The sequence below is a fragment of the Prionailurus viverrinus genome, chromosome A1 (assembly GCF_022837055.1).
Source record: "Prionailurus viverrinus isolate Anna chromosome A1, UM_Priviv_1.0, whole genome shotgun sequence".
Taxonomy (NCBI): domain Eukaryota; kingdom Metazoa; phylum Chordata; class Mammalia; order Carnivora; family Felidae; genus Prionailurus; species Prionailurus viverrinus.
The window spans coordinates 18,735,425-18,761,239 of NC_062561.1; the positions used below are offsets into that span (position 1 = coordinate 18,735,425).

General features: G+C 49.1%; 1 long non-coding RNA gene across 1 annotated transcript in view; it reads right to left on the reverse strand.

Moving 5' to 3' along the window:
• Positions 1-23,916, reverse strand: part of LOC125175606 (uncharacterized) — a 403,243-nt gene extending 379,327 nt beyond the window's left edge. The window contains exon 1 of the long non-coding RNA XR_007155898.1: positions 23,766-23,916. This is a non-coding gene — a long non-coding RNA (uncharacterized LOC125175606). The remainder of the gene's footprint in view (positions 1-23,765) is intronic.
• Between the last annotated feature and the right edge of the window lie 1,899 nt (positions 23,917-25,815).

Consider the following 25,815-nt stretch of genomic DNA (forward strand, 5'->3'; position numbering starts at 1 on the left):
TTCTGGAAGTACGGCCCTCATATCACAGAAAAGAATCACAGAGAACATTTTATTAACCATGCAGATTCCTGGGCCCTACCTTAGGCCAACTGAATTAGAGTCTTAGGATTTGGGGCCCAAGAACATGCATTTTAAACAAGCTTTCCAGTGCTCTTTTTTTTTTTTTTCCTGAGATTTTATTTTTATCTCCACGCCCAACATGGGGCTTGAACTCATAACCCCAAGATCAAGAGTCACATGCTCCACTGACTGAGCCAGCCAGGCGCCTCTCCAAGGGCTCATTTTTAATATTAAAGAAATAGATGCCTCGCCCCCGCCAAACTGGGGTAGGGAGGAGGGGGAACAGGAGAAGGGTTTAAAACCCAAAGAAGAAATAGGAGAACATGGGAGACACACAGCACCCACTCCATCATTTTGCCACCAGCCAATGGGCATTTGTTGAGTACCTGCCATGTGCCAGATGCTGTGCTAACCGCTACTTGAGCTTTATTCCTTTTAGCCCTGTATCGCTCAGTGAGGGACACACTGCTACTGGTCCCATTTCACCTTTGAAGCACCAGCCTCAAAAAGGAATTCGATAATTTATCCAACAAGATCCAGCTGCAGAGTGACAGGAGCCATATTGGAACCCAGGTCTTCCAGCTCCAGAGCACTTAACAATACTCCATGCTGCCAACCCAATGACACTGCTTACTTTCCCCAAATCGGCAACGTGGGTTTAAGTTTTCGGTTTTGGTGGAGGACGTAGGGCCAGCTGACTGCAGCACCAGGTGCCCACTGATGACCGGCAGGGGTCTGGCCAATCTGTACCCTCACTCAGGGGTACAACAGGTGAATGGGGTGGTGTTTCTGAATCACCAGGCTGGAAGTGGTAAGGCCCAGTGGTTTTCAATGGTCCCAAAGAGAAGGGGAAAGCAGTGACTCCATCAAAGACTCCTTGGCCATCATCCTGGAGACACCTAGGCCAGTGGCCCCCAAGCTCCTGGGAAATCTACAGGTGAATGGTTAAACTCATACACCGTTAAAGACTAGTACTACTGCTCAAGGAATAGCTTGGCCAGTGATAAGCCAGAAGAGGGAGAGAGGGAGAGAGGGAGAGAGGGGGAAAGGAGAACCTGGGTGCCCCAATCTCCCACAAGTGTCATCTCCCCGCCCACCTCCTCCCATTAGATATTAAATTCAATGGTGACTTAAACAATAAATGTGAGACTTCGTCTTCAAAAATTCCCAGGTCCAGTATCTAGAAGGCTTACATCCGACAAGAGACCTCACACTGGATAAAAATAGTAGCTGAGGGGCGCCTGGGTGGCGCAGTCGGTTAAGCGTCTGACTTCAGCCAGGTCACGATCTCGCGGTCCGTGAGTTCGAGCCCCGCGTCAGGCTCTGGGCTGATGGCTCGGAGCCTGGAGCCTGTTTCCGATTCTGTGTCTCCCTCTCTCTCTGCCCCTCCCCCGTTCATGCTCTGTCTCTCTCTGTCCCAAAAATAAATAAACGTTGAAAAAAAAAATTAAAAAAAAAAATAGCAGCTGATATTTAATGAACGCTTAATGATCACATTAATGACATTTAATGTACATCAGGCACTATTCTAAGTGCTTTCTACATATAATGACAGCAACCCTGTAAGGTAAGTTCTATTATCATCCCTAGTTTTCAGATGAGGAAACTGAGACACGGAAAGGTTAAGTGAATCGCCCAAGGCAACTCGGGTAGCAAAGGGCAGAGCACAGATACGAGCCAAGAGTTGTTAGGGACTTCCTGAAGACCTGTGTTGTGAAGGAGCTGAAGCTGTATCTTAGCTCAGAAAAGAATGCTTTGCTCAGTCAGAAGAATATCCCCAGGGGCTGGATCTCCACTGTTTGTGAAAATGCCACAGCCGAGCTGGCACATACAGCAATCAGATGGGGTGGCTCAATGTGCAAGCCCAGGACAGCCCCCAAGCCAAATCTCGGTGGGCGCAGAACCTTCCAGAAACAGCCCCAGATGTGAGACAGGTGTGCAAAGATGAGTAAATAATTGTGGCTCACTCAATACGCTCCTCAGTGTGGATCATAATGCCAGCACCAGGTCTTGAGACACTCTTCCCCCTTCCCAGACTCTTTCCGCCTTTTGTGGCAACCTCTGTTAACACCCACATCCAACGTATTCCTTTTCTCCCCCCCCCCACCCCGTCCTCAGCCAAAGTGAGACACCCCTCCCAGGCACCTTCACAGAAAGGAAGGCAACTCTGTGGAATTCAGGTACCAGCCAAACTTGGGTAGAGCTGCCGTTTCTTGAACATTTGCTTTGTGTGCTCAGCTCTGTACAAATATTATTTCATTCAGTGCCCCCAATATTGTCAATTCCAGGCTTCGCCTCACTTGACCACCAGTCGCTTTGGTACAGCTCCCTTTAAACTTTCTCTTCAGCTGGCTCCCCCAGTCCCACTGACCTTGTCCTCCCTCCCACCCAACTCGCTGCTGCTGCTGCTGCGACAGTTCCTCCTCCTCTTTGACCCCCCCCCCCCCCATGGTGGAGGGACCCAGGGCACAGGCCTGGTTCCTTCTATATCTACACCAGCCCGGATGTGATGTCATCTGGCCCCAAGGTTTTATTTTCCACGTCTGTTGTCTCCTTCCCAGCTTCACCACTTGAGTCCCAGTCTCTTTATTTCCAATTTCCAACCTAACATCTCCACTTATATACCATACAGGCGTGCTGTCTGACTGAAACAGAACTCCTGACCCCATCTGCTTCTCCCCTGCCTCAGTAGACAGCAGCTCCATTTTTGCAGTAGCTCAGCCAACAGAAAAAGGAAACCTGGAGTCATCTTTGACTTCTTTCTTTTTCATCCCACACCCAACACGCCAGAAATCAGGTCGACGCCATCTTTAAAACACATCCAGAATCCGCCAGGCCCTTCCAGCGTCCTACCATTCCACCGCGGAATTCCACTCAGACTCCACCATCTCTCCTAACCACTCCTCCTGCTGCCACTTCTGACGTCTCGGTCTATCTTCAACTCAGAAGCCTGAGCAATCCTTTTAAAATATAAGTCGGATTTATCACTGCTCTGTTCAAAACCCTATAATGCTTTCTGGGCTGACTCCTGATAGATCCAAAGTCCTTACAATAGTCTGGAGTATCTGGGGTAGGGATATTTCTTTCTGGCTCCCAGAAAGGTCTCTGTCCCCAAATCCTACCCCTCTCCCTGCTCATCCCCCTCTGGCTAATTTTCTACTATGTTAGAGTCTTTGCACTGTCCCCTTTTTCAGTGCATTTGGGTGTCAAGGGCCAGTCCTCAGGTAGACTTTCCTTGGACACACTATCTAAAATAGCAGCTGTGGTGAACACACACACACACACACACACACACACACACACACACACACCCTGCCATCACTCTCTTCCATCACTCCACCTGGCCTTTCTTCATATTGTTTATCTCACCTGACATAGTATGAATTTATCTGATTGTTGTCCTTGTTTATTTTCTATCTCAGCCCATTATAAGTTCCATGTAAGCAGAGATGTTGTATCCACAACATCCAGGATAGAGAGGTTTTCAACAAATAATTATTGAATGAATGAATGAATGAATGAATGAACATACTGTACAGATGAGGTAACTGAGGGTCAGAGCTTACATAATTTTCCCAAGTTCTTGCAGTAGGTAAGTGGAAGAGTTGGTATTCTAGCCCAGATCTGGCTAACTTGGCCTCTCAGAAATCATGACACATAGGGAAACCCTGATAAATCAAGCCCTGACCCGTTAAACACAAATGCTTGCAGATATCAAATAGCGCATTCAAGATCCAAAATAGTTACTTCCTGAGAGACTTCACCAAAGACACTACCTTAATGGACTGCATAGACGAGTGTTTCCTACTCGCCACTTCTTTGTCTCTTCAACATCGAAAAGTATGTCCTCACGTGGTCCCTCTCTGAAATGCCTGGAATTAACCAAAGCAGGCACAGCCCCTGCCCTTTGGGGGCTGAAATCTAGAACAAACACTGATGCACACAGGGCTGGTCTCATGAGCTGGCAACCACATGGTCTGATTTTAGAGGCTAGGAGAGCTTAGTCCAAAAATATCTTCCCCTCCCAAATGCCACAGTGCCTGAAATTCCACTATTAGAGAGATTTCTGGGGCTTTAAGCACCATCCCTGATTCTGAGTCACTTTGTTTTAGGTGTACATTTTTTTAAGACAGTACATGGTTGTATTTAGGGTTGTTTTTTTTTTTACCCATTCTATGAGTTTATTTCTTTTAATAAATGAGTTGATCTCATTTACATTTATTATTATAATACATTTGTCACAATGCTATCATCTTAAATATCTTTTCACTTTTATTTTCTTAGTTTGCTTTTACTATACAGTCTGAATTGTAGTTCCAGGAGTGATTAATTTTTCCATTTTAAAAAAGAGGCTTAAATTTCTATTTTTCAATGTGCCTCAAAAGTTAAATAGTATCTATGATCTCCCAGTGAAGAAAGATGAGAAAATTAATGATCTTATCTTTCCTCCCATATCTTTTTCCACTTCCACTACACCTACCTGCCCAATAAGCACGATATTCTCTTATTATGTTACTGAATTTTCCCTTCTTAGGGCTATATTATTATTATTATTATTATTATTATTATTATTATTTTGCATTTGGTAGTTGCTGGGTTTTTGTCTCTTTATGGACTTCTTTCAATGCAATAAATATCTAGAAGACGCCACGGTCACGAGACGCCAGTATCTCTAGATGACTTAAATATTCAAATTAGTTTTATTTATGTAGTAGGGGCTTCAAGGCTGTATGACAAGGAAGAGGGTGGGGAAAACACAAAAAGGGAAACTGGATGGAGGGTGGGGAAATACACAGAAGGCAAAGTTTGTCTACTTCTCTGTTTGCCTCTTGTCGAGCATATAAAAAAAAAAAATAGTGGAGACTAAATAAACCTTTTCCAGAAGGCACTGAGAAGGCTGATGGTCTTTGGGTATACAAGAGGACAGAGACGGGACCGCTGAGCACACCATCAAAGGCTGGAACTGTGGGGGTTGGCTAGGGAGGAGGGGCGGGGGTGCTGAACTTCCCAGGGAGTCCTCCAAATGTGTTCCTTGACATCGCAGGCTTCAAGAACTCTCTCAGCTACAAACCGTACCCCACATCGCGTCATGTCCTGTCCGCACTCTGTCCCTGGCCGTGCCTGCCTCTCCTTGAAGAGCGGGGCCCTGCACACAAAAGAATTGCCTCATGCTCGTCCAGGCTCGATTCTTTCTGCAACTGCCCTGGGTTTCTTTATCTCAACCCCTTGTGAGAACACAGGAAACCCTGCTTCCCCAATCCTGAAATATCTGCCTCAGGAAGGAAGGTATATCGTCTTTCCAGGGCCTCTGTTTTGCTTGTGAACCAGTTCGATAGCCTGCTTTGTAAATGCGCTGCAAAAGCAAACCAATTCAGATCTTCCTTGGAAATGGCATGTTCAAAAGATAATGCCCAAATCCATTCAAACAATGGGGAAAACGTTAGGTCATAAAACCAGGTACGAACTTTGTACAAACTGGACCAAACACAGTACCGGAGAGGTCTTTTGTTCTTGTTTTGCTTAGTTTGGTTTGTTAATTTGGGAGAGAGGGGGCAGCTACCAAGAATTGTTCAGGAGAAAAATCATGCATTTTTTCTTCAACATTTTTTTTTTTAATGTTTATTTATTTATTTTGTGACAGAGAGAGAGAGAGAGAGAGAGAGAGAGTAGGTGGAAGGGGTAGAGAGAGAGAGACAGAGAGAGAGAGAGAGAGAGAGAGAGAGAGAGAGAGGTGGCGAGAGAATCTCAAGCAGGGTCCGTGCTGTCAGTGCAGGGCCCAACACGGGGCTTGAATCCACAAACCGTGAGACCATGACCTGAGTCGAAATCAAGAATCAGACGCTTAACTGAGCCCCCGGGGCGCCCCACTCTTCTTCGACATTCTTACAGAACTTAGGAAATAGTCTGTTAATGTCACCTTTTTTTTTTTTAAGTTTATTTATTTTCGACAGAGAGAGAACTCAGGGGAAGAGCAGAGAGACAGGGAGACAGAATCCCAAGCAGGCCCTGCGCTGTCAGCACAGAGCCCGATGCGGGGCTGGAACTCACGGAACTATGAGATCATGACCTGAGCCGAAATGAAGAGTGGGACGCTTAACCAACTGAGCAACCCAGGCGCCCTTCTGTTAATTCACCTTTAATCAAGTCCAGGTGAAATTCATTCCTTATGCTTTATAAAAACACGCAAACCTTCAGCTAGTTCAATATTTTACAATCAATTTTTATAAATAAATAGGCTAAGTAAAGACTCCTTCAAAGGAGAATATAACTAAGTTAGAGAGCTACCATGCCCCCTATGAAAAGATTTCAATTAAAAATATTTGCTGGAGGGGCGCCTGGGTGGCGCAGTCGGTTAAGCGTCCGACTTCAGCCAGGTCACGATCTCGAGGTCCGTGAGTTCGAGCCCCGCGTCAGGCTCTGGGCTGATGGCTCGGAGCCTGGAGCCTGTTTCCGATTCTGTGTCTCCCTCTCTCTCTGCCCCTCCCCCGTTCATGCTCTGTCTCTCTCTGTCCCAAAAATAAATAAACGTTGAAAAAAAAATTAAAAAAAAAAAATATTTGCTGGAGACGCAGGGCGGGGTGGACCTATGGGAGTCGCCTCGCGGTCCCGGAATTCTGTATTTCTATAAGCAGAAACGGCATTTGTGTTTGACAATGATTTCTGGACCATCACCCATGATTTCCAAGCTGGACCCCACTATTAATATGCTCACGTAAGCCTCAGACGGCCTTTATTTCAGAGCTGATGACAAACCCACCTTTCTGTGAAAAATTGTCCCTTGAGGCCTTGAAATAATTTTTTTTTTTTTTTAACTATGTCTTGAAGTCACTAAATTCCAGGGCAATTTCTCCTTCTGTCTGCTCCTAAGGACCCATCACCACAGATCCGAGGTGTTGTTTGTATACCAAATACTGCAGTGCAGCTAAAAAAATAAAAATAAAAAAAGGACAAGCGCTCTTTGCCTCCAACCTCTGAAAGCCGGCTATTAGGCCGTGTTTCTCAATTCTGAAAGGCTTTTCCGAGGAACACTTTCCACGTTTTCCAGCCGCCTTCGGGCCCCCTCCCTGAATCCTGCCTGGCCTGCTCCCTCCTGCTGCCCACCCAAGTGGCCCTGCCTCAAGTGCCCTCCCGCTCACACTGTGCCTCTCGAACGGCTCCCCGACGATGTCCCCATTGAGGAGCGTGAACAAAAAGAGCCTTTTACAGCATCTCCCAGGCGCAGCAAGAGCGAGGCAGGCTTTGAGGAGCCTGCCAAGGAGGGCAAAGGCCTTGCTTTGAAAACGCTTCTCCAGTTTGCTGACTCGTGGGACTTGGCAGGCCCAGGGAACAGCGCTGCCGGGAAGAAAGCCCCTGGTCGGGCCTCCCTGGCGGGCACCCCTGCTCTTTTCACTGGGCCCCATGTGACGCCCGTGAGGGAGCTGGCGGCAGAGCTGGGTGAATGAAGGCTGTTTGTCAGGGCCCCCTCCCCCGACTGCAGCCCATACGTCAGGACACACGCCTCCCGACTGCTAAATAATGGCCGGGAAAAGGACAGCCCCCTGTCACCCAGAAGGCCCATCCACGGTGCCATTCTGTCCTTCTGGTGTCTCCCGTCGTCGGGCCCATCTGCCCCCGGGGTTCCGAGTTTGTACGACATGCAGGAGTGGCCAGGCAAGCACGGGGATCAGTCAGGATCGAATAAGTAAGAAAAGGGAGGAGTAAAAACCCACCGACCACAGGGGACTGTGCTCCTTTGCGCCCAGGCAGCAATAGGGCCCCACGAGTCAGCACGAAGCACGCTATACGGCCGCCCAGGTTGCGTTCGGCTCTGGGTCGACTGCAACTTCGAGTGTGTCGCTCCGTTTTCTCCTCTGTAAAACAGGCCTTCGAGACGCGGGCCCGTGGGAGGTGCTCCATAAAGCCCTATTGTTTAATCCGTTGACCAACTGCAAATCCAAGTCCTAAACACTTCATCTGCTGACCACCGGTGATGGGTGAGTAATGAGAGCAAGAGCTCAAGGGAGGCCACCTCGCCCATCTGTTTATTTTTCCTGCCTGAGTCTAAAATGGCTTCAAGGCCCTAGACTCTCAGCGGTCATGCCTCTTCCCGTGGCAGCCGGAGAGGGTGCAGAGGACAGTGTTACCCAAGGTCATTTGAAGGCGGCAAGGACCTACCTACCACAAAGGGCCGTTGTGAAAAACGCAGACGTCCAGAAGCAAGGATCAAGGGCAAGATTCCCACACAGGAGGCAACCCGGGGCACCCTGCTGCTGAGATTTTAGGAGCAAAAAGAAAGTGTGGTCACTTACAGAAGGCAGAAGCCAAGGCAAAGCCTTTCTGCGAATCAAAAAAAGGCGCGCCCTCCGGCTGAAAGAATCACAAACATTTCCTCTGGGCGGACAAGTGAAGAAGCCGGGTGCCTGTGTAGGCAATCCAGGTAGGACGCGGCATCCCTGTTTCCCAGGCTGGGGGTACGGTGAGAGCAGCCCTGTCTAGAGGTCAGCCCCAACTTCCCTTGCCTGTCTGGACACCCTCACACACCCTCCCGGGCCCTGCTTTTACCAGCTCCAATGCCTGACAGAACTGTCAAGGTCAAACTCGAGCTCCTCACAGGTGCAGGAAGGAACACCAAAGCATCTTCTTAACAAGTAAACAATGTGGCCTGATTTAGCTCTAATTTTTTTTTTTTCTTTTTTTCTGAATGACTTTGAAGTGGCAGTTTCTAGGGAAACCCCTAGTACTCTTTAAGGGGGAGAGCAAGGACTCCGGCATATTGCAGCGTAGATACAGAAGCCACTGCCAGGCCTAGGTGCACGCGGTAAGCGTGCAGTCCACACACCGACGCGGGTTGGCACAGCCCTCACCCTCTGGGAGCTTACAGTCCAGGGCCTTAGAGAGCCCAGCAGTAGCATACGGCAGAGGGAAGTAAGGAGGTGCGGAGAAAGTGCTGACGGGCAGAGAGGACCGAACCACGCGCTGATTTTAAGGGAAGCAAAGGCGGCTTCCAAGGGGAGTCTGCTTCTGACTTCGGGTAGGATTCCCATGCCTGGAACAGCCACGTTAAGGGAAAAGCAGAAGCAAAACCAGGAGCCAGGAGAGCTTGTGATGTGGCCAGAGCACAGGGTCGGAGTCTGGAAGCCAGCTGGGCCAACTCTGGAAAACTGAAAACACGGAGGGGTCAGAACATTGCTGGGTCAGGGGAGGTGATGTCTGGGGATAACTCTGACGAGCTGTGAAGACTAAAGCTACTAAAATCATCTGGAAGACTTGCCATGACCCAGGAAGGAGACTGATGGCATGATGGCCAGGACAATAAGCACAGAAAGGAGGAAGTGGGGATGGGAACAGGGAAAAGGTGACTCTGAGGTCTCTATATCGGAGGGGTCGGAGGTTAGCAGTGGATAGTGAGCTCATGTACCTGAAATAGCACAAGAGTGAGAGCAGGTTTGGAGGAACAGCAAGGAATTTAGTTAAAGAGAATCCCAGTTTGAGATGCTAACAACTCAGTCTTGTAGAAATCTCTAACAACCAACTAACTAAAAATTAGGCCATTTTAAAACTGGAAGGCTGGGGCACCTGGGTGGCTCAGTCAGTGAAGCATCCGACACTTGATTTCGGCTCAGGTCATGATCTCAAGGTTCATGGGATCGAGCCCTGTGCCCGGCTCTGCTCTATTAGTGCAGAGCCTGCTTAGGATTCTCTCTCTCCCTCTCTCTATGCTCCTCCCCCGCTCGTACGTGCACTTGTCTCTCTCAAAAATAAATGGGTAAACTTAAAAAAAATAATAATAAATAAAAGATGTAAAATCTTAAAAAAAAAAAAAAAAGAAAAGAAAGGAAAAAAAGCTGAAGGGCAAAGAGATTGTTACTGAACTAGGGAGCTGCAAACGGGTCCCTGCCTTGCCCAGGTGGCTATGGAAGTGACCAGGTCAGGGCAGCAGTTCTCAGACTTTGGGGTGCATCAGGAGCACCTGGGAGCACGGTGACATAGCAGGTGCCTTGACCTAGCCCCCGGTCATTGTTCAGAGGCTGATGGCAGTGCCTAGAGAGGGGAAAACAGATTCTACCCACTCAGTAAAAAAAGTAAACGTCAAGGAGATTCCTTTCAACTTTTAACTTCTTTCTCATTAATTAACTAGAATACCTTCATCTGTTTACTTTTAGCTAAATAATCTCTTTAACTGATTAACTGAAGTCAATTCACCTTGCCCAGTAGGAAGGTCAGAGAAATCAGCCTCAGGGGAAAGCATCTAGGATCACAAAGGCTATTTTGTCAGAGGCGAGAGTTGGTGGAGAAACCGAGAGATAAAGACGTGGCGGGCAGGGCTAAGAAGAATGGTTGGTTTGAGCATTGTTGGCCAACACAGCTTAGCACTAGGGGATCGTCACTAGAAAATGCTGTGAGGAGCCAAAGTGGAAATAGGAGAGCCCTGGATCCTATCCTCAGGGAAGGAGCACGCTGCAGGGAGTCCTGGGGCTCCCGGAGCACAGGCCTCCCGGGCCCACCCCCAGATAAGACGCCAGTGGGGCCAGGTGCTCCTGTCCCAGACTGTCTCAGCAGAGGGCTGCTGAAGGCTTTGCTGCTGTTAACCTCTGACCCCATGACCTACGTGACCTGTGCAGAATCATTTCAAAGTTGACCGAGACTTGGCTAAATTATCACATGAAGAGACAACAGGGACTGGAAAGCATAGGAGAGCAAATGCAAAATCCCTCAGATCCTACCGGTCACAGAAAAGTAATATCCCAAACCAATCTTGGAATCAAGGCCAGGTTCGACAAAACTTCAACTATTGGCATTTAATACGAAGTGTCATTTAGAAACAAATGACAAAACGCCTGGGTGGCTCAGACAGTTAAGCATCTCACTCTTGAGTTCAGGTCATGATCTCACAGTTCCTGAGTTCGAGCCCCGGGCTCTGTGCTGACAGTATGGATCCGGCTTGGGATTCTCTCTCTCCCTCTCTTTCCCTCTGCCCCTCCCCTTCTTGCTTGTTCTCAAAATAAGTAAATAAACTTAAAAAAAAAAAAAAAAAGAAGGAAACCAGTAACAAAAGAAAAACACGTGATTCTTCCAAGCTGATTAGCAAAGGGCCAGAGAAAGGAGGAGGGGGAAGAAAAAAGGAGGCTATATTTTCCTTTCGTCGGGAACCTACTAGACTAGGCACGAGCCCAACTGCCCTGACTCTAACATCCCCGGCTGCAAGGGAAGGACGACAACCGTCCCAGGCGTCCCCCACTATCCTTTTAGGGCAGTCAAAATCCCATGTCCTGGGAACCCCTCAGTCGGCTGATCACCTGGGTCCAGGTCTCAGGAGAATCGGGGCCTGCAAAGCCAGGGTGCTGGGGCCATGAAGGTATGGAGTTTGGAAAGGAGACAGACCCCCCAGTTCTGTCAGCTCCTGGACTGCCCTTTCCTGGGCAGGGTTCCGGCACAGAGCACACAACGCCCCAGATCTCTAAAACTGGGGCTTCAAAAACCCACTTGATAGGATTAAAATATAAAGGAACCTAAGGCACACAGTGTTGGGCACGCGGTGAGCCCTCCAGTCAGAGTGAGCCGTGACAAGTCTATGGGCAACAGCACTACCCGGGGCGGGTTTACCCAGGGTGATGGCCCGTAGCAGGAAGGGGGCGGACGTGCCTGGACCCCTCGCCGCCTCCCCTGGCCCATGCACAGTCCCTGTCACGCGTGGTCCTGGCCCAGGCTCCCCACAGGAGACGGCGCTCGCTCGGGACCCTGGGCGTGCTTGAGAGGCCTGCTCAGCCACACAGAAGTCACTCAAGGAAGCCACAGGCCAGGGCCACCCAAGCTCCCGGAGGCAGGGAGCAGCCCAGAGGAGCAAGCTGCCAGCGTTTCTCAGTGCTCAGTGACAATGAATCGCCTTCCCCGTGGGGACACTCCACGGTACGGTCAGCGACAGCAGGGACTCCCATCCTGCCCCCCCTCCCCCGTCCTGAACCCTGGCGGAGCTCTGGGCGTTCCGTGGGCGCCTGGGCCTTCTCGGCTCCTCGGGGGGGGCCTCACGCAGAAAACACTGCCCCTGGCGCTGCGCTAACGGCAAGGAGATGAAATAAGAGCCTTTTCTTTTCCACGATTTTGTGAGCGTCCTTGAGCCGCTCTGCGGGCTTTTTCAGGGGCCGTGCCGCATCTACAGGCGAAGGGCAGAGAGGCAAGGCGCGCCGACCCTGGTGCGGATGCAAGCGTTTTGTTCGCTGAGCGGTCTCCGCTGGGCTCCTGTGGGGTAGCAGCCTTTCGGTGACACTCTGCGCTTTGCTCCCCAGAGCAAAGAGGCCCGCGAGGTAGACTCCACCTAGACGCCACCCTCTTCCCCCCACACCTCCCCCTCCAGCCCCACCTCAGAAGGCGCATGCGAAAGCTCTTTTGTACTAAAGTACAGTTATTATAAGGTGTGGTCGCCTAGACACTGCCCTCTCTCTATTTTGACAGCATGACTTCCTGTGATGTGACCGAATATCTCCTGTCGTCTCAGTAACAAAGGCTGATACCTGGGTGGTTTTTTGTTTTTTTTTTAACTCCTCTCAACAGTATACTTGACATTTAATGCATCATCAAAAAGTTTCTGAGGTTTTGGGGCTAAAACTCTGAAGTATTACTTCCTGTCCCGGCTGCAGCCCAGAGACTCTGAAGTGGGGCTGCTGCTCGGCTGTCGGCTTCGCCAGATGGTCTCCAAGGTCTCCGAGCGGGCCAAAAGCCCATCCTGCCCTCTGCACCCTTGCAGGCGCTGAGAAATGCGCTCCAGACCAGAAACCAAAAGGGCCACTGGTTCCTGTCCTTCAGTTCCGGGGTCCCGGAGCAAGTCACTTAATCTCTCTGCTCCTCAGATGGGTAGAATTATGGAGTTGTGCAAAGTGATCTCCAGAGAATAGTCTAGCATTCCAATCCTCCGGGGTCCAGAGACCCGAACTGCCCTTAGGGCTATAGGGTGGTCTGTAGTGATACCACCCATTTTTCCTAGAGGTAGGAAGATACCTTGGTTTCTGCATCGCAACCCCCCGAATCATCCCCAATGGCCTGGCACCATGGGAATTTGCTGGACCTGCTCTATAAAAGCTGGAATTTGCACCCAGCAAGGCAGAAAAGCATTTACCATTTAGGCAACTCCTCATTTCTTCCACAGGATTTATGTGCACGTGCTCTTTGCCAGACCCAGTGTTAGGCTCGACAATACGAGGATGAAGACGGCAAAGCCCACGTCCTCCGGGATGGCATGTGAACCAAGAACTGCCCACTGGTAGTGCCGGGAAAGGGCTGAGGGGCACAGGAGGGGAGCCTTGCATTATCCTGAGGGATTGGAGAGAGAGGGGCAGGGAGGGAAGGCTTCCTAGAGGAACTAATGCTTGAGCTGACTCAACGTTTCAGTAGTGCTCGAGCAGCTAGACATTCCAGGCAAAGGCTGAGGAAGGGCCAAGTCTCCCAAGACAGGGCTCGGTGGGTAATGCCACACTGGTCAACTGGGCTAGACCGTGGCGTACATGGCCACCAGGCTGAGGCTTCGACAACTGCTGAGGCACGTAGCTCTTTCTTATTTCAGGTTTTTAAGCAGGGGAGCACAGTAAGACTATATGGGTGGAGGATCGGGGCACTGGTTTTGGGGGCCAGCCAGACCTGACATCGAATCCCTGCCCTTACTGACGGTGTGACCTCCGGTGAAACGCTTAATCTGTCTCTGCCTCCGTTGTCTCATCTGCAAAATGACACGAGGACACCCACCTCCTAGGATCGTTGTGAGGGTATATCACATAATAAATGTCAAGTGCTGAGCACAGTGCCTGGCGTTCATTTATAGCAGAGAGGTGAGGTCTCGTTTGGGGCTTTCCGAATTCTTACCCTAGCGCCATCTGGAAGGTGGATGGGAGGGAGTATGACAGGTGGCAGGGACGAAGCCAATGCACGCACACGCACGTCACTCGATAGTGGGGTACACTACCTACTACGGGGAAGGTGTGATTTAATCTGAAGGTGAAAGAGGGGAGGAGTCAGGAAAGGGTTCACAGAGGAGGCGACTCCGGAAATGGGTCTTGTTGGAGGAAATGAGAGAACAGCACAGATGAGAACCCAAACGGTAGAAGTTCAAGGTGTGTAGGAGCAATGACAACAATCCATACCCACTGGGTCCACACTCAGGAGGAGGGCTGGGGAGGAAGGCCTTCATGGGTCCACACTCAGGAGGCACATGGGACTGGGCACTGTGTCTGAGGGGGCAGGGCTGTGATGATGAGCTGGGCCAGATCCTGCGTCCGTGAAGGCCACGCTAAGGAATGTGGAATGCACTCCGTAGGTAGCAAGAAGCCTCCTCCTTTATTAGAATGATGCATTTCCTGCCCGCTGATCCACAGAAGGTTTTCAGAAAAGGAGGGAGGCGGCAGTAGAAGTCTTCCCACCCTACCCCCCCCCCCCAGCTCTCCCCTGTTCGAGGGAAATGAACCGAATCTCTTCATGCTCCGTTATAACCAAGGCAGAGTGTCCTGTCTCCCCCGTGAATGCTACTTAATAAGAACAGCTGACTTGGCTCTGTCTGAAGTACTTTGCCTTAACTCATCTGATCCTCAAAATAAGAGTGATGTTGTTATTTTCCCACTTTATGGATGAGGAAACGAGACACCAAGCCATTAAGGAACTTAGTCAATGTCACCCCACTAGTGATGGGCCAATGGGCAGTCCAGCACAAAAGCGTGCAGAAGAAGGACCAGGGGTTTCTCTGCTAACGAGGGAAAGGATCCTGGCACACGAGTGGCCAGCGTGCCCCAAACGGAAGTCAAATTGCCATGTGAGGACTCTTGGGGACAGGGCGGTCAGAGGAAAGGTGCCTCTCACTACACTGGGTGGGCATAAAAACATTCAAACACCTTGGGGCGCCTGGGTGGCGCAGTCGGTTAAGCGTCCGACTTCAGCCAGGTCACGATCTCGCGGTCCGGGAGTTCGAGCCCCGCGTCGGGCTCTGGGCTGATGGGCTCCAGAGCCTGGAGCCTGCTTCCGATTCTGTGTCTCCCTCTCTCTCTGCCCCTCCCCCGTTCATGCTCTGTCTCTCTCTGTCCCCCAAAATAAATAAACATTAAAAAAAAATTAAAAAAAAAAAAACATTCAAACACCTCTCTCCACCACCTGCACAGAGGGAGGTCTGCCTTGTGTGGGACTAAACATCAGGCCTCCCAGAGAGAGGGCACAGCAGCCTAGAAAGTGTGACCCTGCCTAAATGAAGAGATTTCTTCTTGGGGTGGGGGGGTGGTGCGGAGGGGAGGGCACCTTTCAGCATGGAGGTGAGAGGAGATGGGGCCAGCCTCGAATACTGGGGATCACACAGCCAGTCTCCTCTCTCCCCTCCAAGAAAGACACACTCTGGTGCAACTTTAGGAACTGATGCTGGGGACGGGCACTTGAGTGCTCGGAAGCCGCTCCTTTCCTCCCTGGGTGGACACATGTCTTCCACCTCCACCTTCTGGCCTCAGCCCTGTGACTGCTCTTAAGATATCAGTGCTGCGGGACCGCGCCAACCCAAAGGTTGTGCGCAGAGATGGGTGAAGTCACTCGGACAGAGCTTCTCAGGGTGGCCTGAGAAATTCACAGGCGACAAGGACATCTGCTCGGATTCAGGGAAGCCTTCAGTTGGAAAGGGAGGGGCCTGAAATGAAGACCAAATTCCAGGTGAGACTGGAAGTGGAGAAGGAAGCAAAGAAAATCAAACAGTGATTTGGTGACAGCCATTAACAGCCCGTGCCAACACTCCACGTCTGTTGACTCGTTTATCGCCTCTGTTCTACAGACGAGGCACACACACCAAGAGCCATTTTCCCAGTCACTGGAATGGCCCAAATGTGAAGGAGGAGCAGACCGGTTCCAAAGCCCATTCCTGCACCTGCCACCCTACCACGTGAAAGGCCCTTTTCCCAGCACACACTCACTTTCTACCCAACACTAGGCAGTAGGACCACCAGCCCCTCTGCTTCCTGACCCACGCAGAAGAGAAACAATCCAGAAAGTGTGTGCCAGGGACAGGAGCGCTTGGCAACAGCACTCCTCCCCGTGCTTTCTCTCCCTCCCCTTCTCCATCACAACCGCTGGGCATCTGACCAGGGGCAACCCTCCTCCCAAGCCTTCCTTACTTTCGAGGGCTGAAGGACCAAGAACAGCGAGGACGGGGAAAGAGGCAGCGACCTCTCTCCTTTGTTTCCAACTGCCTGAGCCTCTGGCAGATTCAACTTCTTCTGACAGTGGTGAGGCAGACCTCTCCTCTACCTAAGAAGCCCTTAGGATATTAGCTGTGGCAGCTAGGTACACCCTGGGAGGAAGCCAGACACATTACATTGAAAACCTAACTCTGTCTAGGAGACCAACTTCCCCCGGGTCCCTGGGGGAGTCATTAAATGTCTATATCTTCATTTCCTCCAAGGTAGAAAAGGGGTAATAATTTTGACCTGCCTCACCAGAGTGCCGTAAGTAGGAATAACTAATTAACGCTAGCGAAGCACTTTAAAAGTAAAAAGCACTTTGCAATAATTAACGTGGTTTCTGCTTTCATCTCCTGCAGCCTCATAAATAGAAGCGAGGTCCCAGATAGCTACAGACGGCAAGAAGCATGCCCAGGCAGCGGCTTTCCCGAGGAGGTACAAGGGCGGATCTGTCAGGGCCATCAAAGTTGTCTCGGGGCTCCCAGCCACCGGAGACCGTTCCAAGCTGACAATTCTAAACCCATTTGCATCCACTTAGCTTTCTAGAGACCGAGGCCTTTTTCAGTTACGGCAAACAACCATGAATGTGAAGCTCCGAGCAGAGAACACGGAGCAAGAAGGATTGGAATATCTCTGGGGCTGCTGCTGACTTGTCTTGAAAAATCAAAATGAACTTTTTTCTTCAAAGGCTTTGCTTTTATTCATCATCATTATAGAAACAGTCAAGTCCTTGAGGTCTGCAGAGGCAGCGAAAGCATACAAAACGGGCTTTCTGTGAAACACACACACACACACACACACACACACAATAGTGCTCTAACACTTCCTGTGAGCAACAGGCAACAAGGAAGTCTGAGTTTGGAGTACAACTTTCACCCCTACTGGGCAAATTTTGCCAAATAGTGTGTGTGCCCTCTCCCAAAAGGCACCCCCTTCATGAGGATGTTCATATCCGGTGAGGAGCCTTACGGAAGGTAGAAGTGTCTTTAACTGTGCAAAGGGCTGGCCCCTGGAGGACTGTACCCCCTCTGTCAGCTGTCGCCGTGACAAGGATTTCATCAGTGCGTCACAGAGCTTGTTACCGATGGGGCTGGGTGTTGCTGACCTGGTTTATTAGTGTAACACCTAATGGTGGTCCTTGCGGTCAAAGGGTGTCTGTGGGTTGGGCTGGGAATCACCATGCCCAGTAGTGTTTCTTAGGAAAATAAGCTCTGATTTCCAAGTAGCTGCCTTGGGGTCTGGAATGCAAGCTGTTTGTCAGAAGGGAACTGCCCTGAAATAGTAGACACCGTTTTCCCATTATTTCAGAGGTGAAGAATGTGGTTATCTTGAATTTCCTCTGGATAGACGGTGTTCCTTTTCTCCTGCTCCCCTGCTTCCTCTTTTCCTTCCTCCACGCCATTTTATTAGCTGATAAACCATTGGTGGGTCACACGGACGTCCCAGAAGGAAGTTAGGGATAAGTTTGACCAGAAAGGGGCCGAGAGCAGATGACAGATACCATAGTCCTGACTCAGGCACTGTGTGGAAACAGGGAAGAGTAAGACTAAGCCTCAGGGCAGTCTGGCGTGTAAGCCCCCCCAAGTCAAGGGCTTGAGAAAGAGATGCAAAGAGATAGAGAAAACCTTGGGGGCCCCTTCTGACAAGCAAGTGGTGCACCATCTTTGGGGAGCCAGACTGTTGCAGAGACAGAGACCGAAAAGGACAGTGACCTGGTCCAACAAGGTCACGGATGACCTTGTCATCCATCATAGACATCCATCATAGACAAGGTGAATGGATGATAACATTTCCTGATAGTTTGGGTTGGCTCCAGTGAGAGGAGAAAGTAGCACATACCAAAGGCATAAAAAATTGGTCTGATAGGAAAGATGAAAAGGCCACCCTCTCCTCTACAAGAAAGAAGAAATTCCTTCCCTGAGAGCCATGTGACATTCCTCAAGACTCCCCCCACCCCCACGCCGGTCCCAAGGGAGGGTTCCCAGATGGTAGGTCTGCGGAAAAAGTGGCATTCAGGCACGGCCTTCTCAAGTCTGGACTCCCCAGCCATATCATGACCCCTCACGAAGCCATCCTTCCATGTGTGGTGAAGGCCAGAATAGAGAAAGAGTCAGCAGAGATGCCTGCCTTCTACCCTGATCAGTTGTGTGCAGGGGTGAGGTTGGAGACCACACCACAAACTCAACAGCATAGGCACCAGCCAGCCCGAATGCACGTGGCTATGGACAACAGGCCAGACTGACCCTGGGAACATCAGCTAAAGATCAGCCCTCTCAGGCAGCCTTCACAGAGGCAGAAGTCAAGTTCTCTTCTTCCAAAGAACATTTTAAGATTAAAACAACACAATGCATAAGTGACGGTGTATGATACCCTATTATAGGCTTTGCATTAGGTCATTCTTACAATCTTGTGTAGGATGGGCTTCCTGGGGGTGTGACCTGTGCTGTCACAAACGACTCCACACCAAAGGACCCCATGCCTGGTTTAATGCTCTGCCATCACTGTCTGGATCGTCTCAGTCATTTTTTTTTTTAATGTTTTTACTCATTTTTGAGACAGAGACAGAGCATGAGCAGGGGAGGGGCAGAGAGAGAGAAGGAGACAGAGAATCCAAAGCAGGCTTCAAGCTCTGAGCTGTCAGCACAGAGCCTGACGCGGAGCTCGAACTCACAGACTGTGAGATCGTGACCTGAGCCGAAGTCAGACGCCCAACCGACTGAGCCACCCAGGCGCCCCAGTCTTAGTCATTTTTGAACAAATAGCTCCACATTTGCATTTGTCACTGGAGCCCCCAAACTATGTAGCCAGTCCCGGGTTGGTGAGGTAAAACACACACACACACAAACACACACACGTATCACAGGTATTATCAACATGCCCATTTTACAGATGAGAAGACTGAGGGTTAGGCAGGTTAAATGGCTCTGCTAACATCAGTTAGTAAGCAGCTAACTGCAGCCCCCAGGCATTCTACCTCCCAAACCAGTGTTTACTCTGATTTCTCAATGCAACGGGCGCATGGTCCAGTACCTGCCCAGCTCACCATGACAACTTTCCATTACTGCCCCCCCCTTCTATGATGACCCTTCAGCCCTGTTTATACCACTTGAGATCACCATCCCCAGCCACAGCTGATGCCCAGGCTGGACCAGGCTGGGCCCATTGGAGTATCTCTTCCAAGAATCTGGAATTGGCAACCAAAGGGACCGCAGAGGGAGGTCAAATCGGGAAATCAGCGTGATAGTTGGAACAGAGGATTGGCAGGCCCAGGCATGAAACGACGTGCGCCTTCCACTCTTTCGTCTCCACACCCCGAGTGTGAATTCCCAGAGAGACGCAGTCTAGAAGGGCTCAGGTGCTACGATGCGGCCGGGTGAGAACCATCCAGGAACCTTAGGGAAAATGGCTTCACGTGACCTTGCCAGTGGTTGAGAACCTGCCAGGCCTGCCGGTCACCGCAGTTATATGAGGATGGCAACTCAACTCGTGGCTGGAAACACTTCTCCTTCGAGCTGCCACTATTGCTTAATATAGAAGGAACACACAGAGCATTTATGCACCGGGTACTGTTCTGAGTGTTTTACAGAGCACAGCTCATTTAATCCTCCTAACAACCCGATGAGACAGATTAGTAGCATCACCTCCATTGCACAGGTAAAGAGAGATTCTGTAACTTGCCCGAAGTCACAAAGTTAGCACGTCGTAGAGGCAGGATTTGAACCACACGGGCTGGCTGCAGAGTCTAGGTTCTGAACCCTCTTTCAAGCTGCCTCTCAGAAGGGGTGTTCTGGCCGGTCTGAGAGAAACAAGGCAACATGCAATTGCCATTTTTAAGTTTTATTTTACCTTTTCAAGATGCGGTCACGCAAAAGTCCTCGCTCACTGGAACCAATGAGGCCTTTGAGCAGTCAAGAGGGATGTTACAAAGAGTACACACGACAGAGTGAATGAATACTCAGTCTCTCAGATTCCCATTCCACGCGGGTTTTCTCTGTCTCTGTCTCTGTCTCTGTCTCTCTCTCTCACACCCACACCCCCCCCCACACACATACACATGCACACACACGTCCCAAGTGGCTTTGTTGCCCACTTTCCAAGCACACAATAAATTAGAAGGAAATGCTGGGGCGCCTGGGTGGCTCAGTCGGTTAAGCGTCCCGCTCTTCATTTCCGCTCAGGTCACGATCTCACGGTTCGTGAGTTCGAGCCCCGCGTCAGGCTCTCTGCTGTCAGCGCAGAGCCTGCTTCGGAACCTCCATCGCCCTCTCTCTCTCTGCCCCTGCTCCCCTTCTCAAAAATAAATAAATAAACGTTTAAAAAAAATTAGAAGGAAATGAAAATCTACTGCAAGCTGGCAAGCTGACAGTATTAAGAAAGCATTACTATGAGCCCGGCAGTAAAAGAGACAGAAACACCCTAAGAGCAATCATAAACCTTATAAAGAACAGCAGCTCAGCTTTGTGTAAGAACATTCAAACAGCCCTAAACATTTTGACCCTCCATCCCAACTTCTTACACAAACAAATGCCCTTTTCTCAGCGTGTGAGCCATTCTCAGTGAGGTTATGTATGATTTGCACATGAAGGCATCCTGCCTCCAGGAACAATTGAGATATTTTGCTATATTCGGTATACTATGTTTAAGAAGTAAAGACGGCAGAGGAGTATGTAACATATTTTTGAAGACAACTAAAATGGTTACTTTTTTAAGCTTATGTATTTATTTTGAGACAGAGAAAGAGAGAGCGCATGAGCAGGGGAGGAGCAGAGAGACAGGAGAGGCAGAATCCCAGGCAGCGCAGAGCCCGATGCAGGGCTCGATCTCACAAACCATGAGATTATGACCTGAGCCAAAATCTAGAGTCTTGGACACAACCGGCTGAGCCACCCAGGTGTCCTATTTTTTTTTTTTTTTTTTTGATAGCTTAAGTAGGTAACCAGGAATCCGACATTTTTATTTCTTTATCGTTTGGTGGTTGGTTAGTCTGGGGGGAGGTGCTTGCACTGAATGGCAACATTTTTTTTTAGTTCACTACTCTTTAAAAGGTCATGTGGGGGCGCCTGGGTGGCTCAGTCGGTTAAGCTTCCGACTTCAGCTCAGGTCACGATCTCGCGGTCCGTGAGTTCGAGTCCCGCGTCGGGCTCTGGGCTGATGGCTGATGAGCCTGGAGCCTGCTTCCGATTCTGTGTCTCCCTCTCTCTCTACCCCTCCCCCATTCATGCTCTGTCTCTCTCTGTCCCCAAAATAAATAAACGTTAAAAAAAAAATTTAAAAGGTCATGTGCTCTCTAGCTCCCCATGGTCCCCACCATTCCTTTTTCCAACTGAATTTTTATTTGGAGATAATTGTAGGTTCACATGCAATTGTATGAAATAATGCAGAGAGATCCCATGTTCCTTTTCCCCAGTCTCCCCCAGCGGTGACATCGTGCCAAACTCTCGTACCACAACACTACCAGGATACTGACATCGGTGCGGTCAAGATATTGACAGTCCAGTCACCACTGGGTGACAGTATCCCTCATAAACACCATCCGCATCCCGTCCCCACCCCCATTCCTGACCTTTTAGTAAACTCTCATCTGTTCTCCATTGCTATAATTTTGTCATTAGATCTGGTCCATGGTATGGATGAACCACAGTTACTGAAGGATATTTCCACCTTTCTTTTTTCCTTTATACATAGACTGTCTTCCTCCTTTATATGACCTGCTTCACCCTGTGGGCATCTGAACTTGTTACCGCTGGAGTAGAGTCTCCTCTGAGATCTTGAAAACTCAGATATCCAGAATGACTAACTTCCTCTCATCTCTGTCTATCCAATCTGTGGATTATACACGTCCACAGTTTTGATGCCAGGAAGGAAAAGTCCCCCAACACAGAGCTGGCTCTCATTCCTCACTACTCGCTGGTGTGCACTCAAGAAATGTAACATTGAAAAAAAAAAAAAAAAGAAAGAAATGCAACATCGGAACCCGTATAACTGGGGACGCATGCTGTAAAACTGAAAGACAAATATGGAATTCTTTAGAGGTCACCCCTGCTTCGTTTTTTGCCTTCTGGTAGCTCCTCTTGTGAGCATAGATATGAAGGGTTAAGGGACACCTGGGTGGCTCAGTTGGTTAAACATCCAACTCCTGATTTCGGCTCAGGTCATGACCTCATGGTTCGTGGGATCGAGCCCCACATTGGGCTCTGTGCTAGCAGAACAGAGCCTGTTTGGGATTCCCTCTCTCCTCTCTTTCTGCCCCTCCAGCATGCGTAAGTACACACTCTCTCTCTCTCTCTCTCTCTCTCAAAATAAACATTTAAAAATTGTTTTTTAAAAAGAAGGGTTAAATCCATTCAGAATTCTCAAGTACCTTATCTTGTACCCTCCCCCTCCCCCCACTCAGCCCCTTTAGAATGTTCCTGTGCTTAAGTACTCTTTCTCAGTTAATCTCCACTTTTTTATCTAGCTAACTTCTGTAACATAGCCTCTTTGTTTTTAAATATCTCATTCTTGTATGGTAAAAATTCTACTAGCTCTAAGATACTTAACAGCTCCAAGTGTCTCATATAATATACTTTGTTCAATAAATGTTTTTTGAGCACCAACTCTATGTCATGACCATAGTTAATGATTCTACATGCCCTCGTATCATAAAATAAATTATTTAAGCCGCTAACAGAGTTGTAATTAGGGTACTCCAGAAATTTTGGGTCTTCCCCCAGCATCTCATTCATAGCAAATGCTTTAAAATGTTCTTCACTGAGGGGCGCCTGGGTGGCTCAGTCGGCTGAGCATCTGACTTCGGCTCAGGTCATGATCTCACGGTTCGTGGGTTCGAGCCCCGCGTCGGGCTCTGGGCTGACAGCTCGCAGCCTGGAGCCTGCTTCGAATTCTGTGTCTCCCTCACTCTCTACCCCACTCATACTCTGTCTCTCTCTCTCTCTCTCTCTCAAAAATGAATAAACGTGAAAAAAAATTTTTTAAAAATAAATGAAATGTTCTTAATTGAATTGACTTGCTAGGATGTCTTTCTGAAATTGGACGTGTGTGGTTTGGATCAGTGTACCCATCTATTAGCAGCAATAACCTTCTCTTTCTTCCATGATATCATTTCCTTTTATTCTTTCCCCTTCTTTACTTAAATTCTGAACCCTGGACTACTGCCAATACCACCCTAAATAACAGCTACAATCAGTGTTGCTCACTTGTCATTCCTTGACATTCACTGAGGATTTTCTGTGCACTGAGCACCAGGAATCACAGCAAGAATAGCCATTCTACTTGTCCCCAGGACGTAAGTATGGTGAGTATGACGTAAGGTGAGCGTGGCTGCAAAGTAAGTATGACTTCTTGTGTCACAGACGAGCCACCAGACATGGCATGGCTTTCTCAAAATCTCTGAGTTGATAAATAACGGAACGGCATTCAAACTCAGGCCTATCTGATGTCAAAGCCCATGCTCCCAGGACGTGGCCAGACCACGTTCCAGGCTCCGAAGCCCCAGAGAAGAACTTCATTCAACTCATCGATAAGATCAGTTCTTACCACTGATTTTCCTAGAGGAGAAGAAGCCGTTCGGCTACATCCTCTCTCCATCAGCCAGGCTTCATTTCCTTAATGCTGCAGATGAGCTTCCCTGGAAATAGACTTCGGATGGAGACGTAGGTCCAGGAAGGTTCATTAGGGGTGTTCGGTGGATCGAGACCTGTTGGGAGGCAAAGGAAGTAGGACTGTGTAAAGGGAGACGTTGAACTTCAGTGTCATCAGAATCCAAGCCTCGGCTTACCCATGGGGAGGTCAGAAATGTCCCAAATTAAGTCAACGGGCCATGCCCACAATGATCACTCATTGGTGCAGACCGTCCCAGGAGGTGGGCATGACCTTGGCCCTGGCAAATCCCAGAGAGGGACTCAACAGAGAGCTGTCGGCCACCACCGCTCATGGGGTGGAGGAAAGGACAGCTATCTGAGCAGCCACCCTGGCATCTTTACACATAACTCGTTCTCTAGCCTCCTTTTCAAACCTCCCACTTCTCTTAGAAGATTTCCAGATTGGGTCTGAAGAGAAAGCCAAGCCAATGTGGTACATTTTTCCTATACTCTTCTTCCAGGGATCCCTGTCTTATTTCTTAATTTATTTGTTCCTTTTTCCCAGTGAAGGTAACAGAGTTTATCTCCACTGCCTCGGCTCACCTGAGAACAAATTCAGGGGATAGCTTCCCTGGTTCTTCAGTGCCCTCCTCTGAAAGAGTGGTCTGGGAATCAAGTCCTGCTGCTGGAGCTAGGGTCAGCCTCTCTTAGTTTGCCTCAACAGCCCTTTTCTTGAAACCTTGCTTTCCCATTCCAGCCCTCCACTCTATCACCAGCACTCAGCTCACCTGTTCTCCATACCTGGACTTTGGCCAAGTCTCCTATCTGCTCCAAACTTGCCCTCTCAGATGTACCCCCACTCACCTCCTGCTGCCCAGGTGACCCTTCTAGATGCAAACCTACCACGTGACTACTCTTTCCAGGATATGTGTTAAATTCTTTACTCTCACATTCCAGGTGTGTCTGATCTGGCCAACCTCTTCAGTGTCATTCGGCAGCTCCTCTCCTCACCCACCACACACACACACACACACACACACACACACACACACACACCCTAGCAATACTCAACTGTGTGTGGTTTTTCCTCATCTATCACATTATTCCTACCTCCATGCGTTTTTGTACACTGTTCCTTCTGCCTGGAACCCTTCCTACAGCAGGTTAATTCTTTCAAGACCCAATTAAGGTGTTTTCTTCTCCAGGAAGTCTTCCCTTCCACCAAGAGCTGGGCTACAGCGCTGTCACCCTCAGCCTTGCCCCACATCCTCAGAAGTTATCCGCCATCACTGGCCTGTGAGACCCAGCAGACAGGTCAGAATCTTTCCTTGCCCATGCCTGGTGCAGAGTAGGAACTCAAGATAAGCTTGGCGAGTTGAACAGATTAAACCCCCTCCTTAGTGACTACACCAACTCTTTCCTTCATCGCCTACAACTCTCCAACTCCTTGCTCTTCAAAAGAATGTTTTTCCCGAATATACTCATTTTCTCTATTTTAACAAGGTGATTACCAAGCATAGGTGTGCTCACATGAAGCAAACTGGTGTTAGGAAAAATCTGTATGGTAAAAGAAAATTTGGGGTGATTATTTGTCTTTATAAAAGGCTGCTAGCCTAGGTTTCTTTAACTAGGGAGCTTCAAATATCTGCACAAAAAGCATACACAAGACAGAACACTGGTCTGCAAACTGAGAGTGATGATTACCTTGGGGTTCTTTTGCTTTCTTCTTTATGTTTATATATATTACTTGCATTTTACATAATGATCAGGCCTTATTCCTTAAGAATCAGAAAGAAAATACAAACCCATGTTCATTGTGGAAGAAACGAGGAAAAAGTGGGCTTCCAAGTGATCTTTTTCTCTTTTAAAGAGGTAAAAAGGTAGAGTTACAAAGACAAACAAACAAACGAACAAAACACCGCAAGTGCCTTAATCTCCAAGCTTACTGGCAAGAATAAATTGCGCATTTGTAGGACTTTATGCCAAATGCATTTTGAGTCGTTCAA